A 2,111-nucleotide genomic window follows, 5' to 3' on the forward strand; every position below is an offset into this window, starting at 1 on the left:
TTATTTCTGCATCTTCTCAATTGTTTCTTCCTTGTTTTGCCCTTTTCTTTTCCTACTTGGCGAGATTTGACTTTCTTTTCAAGGATCTTTTTGCAGTCTTTGTCCAGTTTTAGCCTAGTGATAACCACTTTACTGGCGTGAATGCCTACATGGACAGTTGTGCCATTAGCCTTTTCCCACTGCACCTGTTCAGTGTAGATGACGTATTTCTTCCTGTAAACCTGGACTGCTTTGCCAAGTTGCTGACCTTTATAGTGTCCTCGTACAACCTGAACTTCATCCTATTGGATAGGCGTGGATCAAACGTCGTACTTCTGTCTCAGTAATTTGGAAAGAAAGGAAGACAAAGTCTGTGACTGTGGGAAGGTGCATTGAAATGCCTTTTGCGGTTCTTGCTTCTGTCAGAAGTCACAAAGGGACTGAACTTCATTTTGGCTGCTCCCACTTCAGTGATGTCTGCAAAAGGAAAGAGCTCCATGTTCTTATTCTTAATTCATTCCCAAACTGTCCCCTGCACTTGTCTGATTCCCTGAATTCATTTAAAGGCATCTGGCTTTACACCATTTTCATCTTGCAGAATACTCTCAAGGAGCCCTCTAATCTGCAACGCAGGCACATTTGTTCACTAAGCCAGCTGCTCAGGTATCTTGGAGATATTCTTGGCATCTCTTGAATTGTTTTACCTGTTTTTATGTTTTTCCATTTGAAAGTTCGTTTCTTGTTTAATTGGAGCACATCCTTCAGTAGCTTTCTAATAAGGCTCATGGGAAATAAAGTTTTTGAGACCTTTGTTTTTTGTTTTTTCTTTTTTTGAGATGGAGTCTCGATCTGTTGCCCAGGCTCAAGTGCAGTAGCATGATCTTGGCTCACTGCAAGCTCCGCCTCCCGGGTTCATGCCATTCTCCTGCCTCATCCTCCCGAGTAGCTGGGACTACAGGCGCCTACCACCACGGCCTGCTAATTTTTTTGTATTTTTAGTACAGTCGGGGGTTCATCATGTTAGACAGGATGGTCTCCATCTCCTGACCTTGTGATCCACCCACCTCGGCTTCCCAAAGTGCTGGGATTACAGGCGTGAGCCACCATGCCTGGCCTCTGAAAATGTCTTTAGTCTATCCTGATATTTATCAGAAGTTTTGCTTGGTCTGGAATTATAGTTTTGAAACAATTTACATGTTTTTAACCTTTTAAATTGAGAAATATATAGTTATATCTGCAATGTATTATGAAATATATGAGCATAAACAAATGTTCTATAAGCATGACATTTAGTCAGTTACACAAATTTGGTCAGGAACTTGCACCCAAAGTCAGCTGGCATTATAATGGATAAATTTAAGCTCCAGGTACTATTGCAATGCTTCAATTATTTTTATTTTTTATTTTTTTGAGATGGAGTCTAGCTCTGTTGCCCAGGCTGGAGTGCAGTGGCGTGATCTCTGCTAACTGTGGCCTCTGCCTCCTGGGTTTAAGCAATTTCTTGCACCTCAGCCTCCCAAGTAGCTGGAATTACAGACACGTGCCAACACGCCTGGTCAATTTTTGTATTTTTTGGTAGAGTCGGGGTTTCATCATATTTCACCATATTGGTCATGAACTCCTGACCTCAAGTGATCCACCTGCCTCAGCCTCCCAAAGTGCTGAGATTATAAAGGCATGAGCCCCCACGCCTGGCCAGTTATCTTAATCTTAACCAATCCAGAGAAAATTACATACCTCCTGGCTAAATTACAGTAATGAATTATAGTAGACATCAAAAATAGGATGACATTGGTGAAATAAGTGTTATTAGAGAAATATGGATTAACTGAAATATTTGAGGATCTGTGAACTGTGAACGCAGTGGCTTCCTTGGACAAGAAAACAATCACAGTTTAAAGACAGTCATTTTTGTAAGTGATAAAGGGTTTTGTATATTTCCAGCATCCCTACTCTGCACTCCTCTTGCCAGTTTCTGGCTACTTAATATTCCACCACCAACCTTATGTCCCAAGAAATCATTGCTATAATATTCTTTTCCCTATTTCCCCTACATAATCAGGCTTCTTCCTAATTGTTCTATTCCTTACTCATTGCCAAAACTAAGGCACTGAGATAGTGGAAAGAGCGTG

The 2,111-nt window shown here is 41.1% G+C and overlaps 1 pseudogene; it reads right to left on the reverse strand.

The window, feature by feature from the left end:
- Window positions 1-430, reverse strand: LOC103236478 (large ribosomal subunit protein uL24-like; annotated as a pseudogene).
- Window positions 431-2,111: the final 1,681 nt, after the last annotated feature.

The sequence above is a fragment of the Chlorocebus sabaeus genome, chromosome 7 (assembly GCF_047675955.1).
Source record: "Chlorocebus sabaeus isolate Y175 chromosome 7, mChlSab1.0.hap1, whole genome shotgun sequence".
Taxonomy (NCBI): Eukaryota; Metazoa; Chordata; class Mammalia; order Primates; family Cercopithecidae; genus Chlorocebus; species Chlorocebus sabaeus.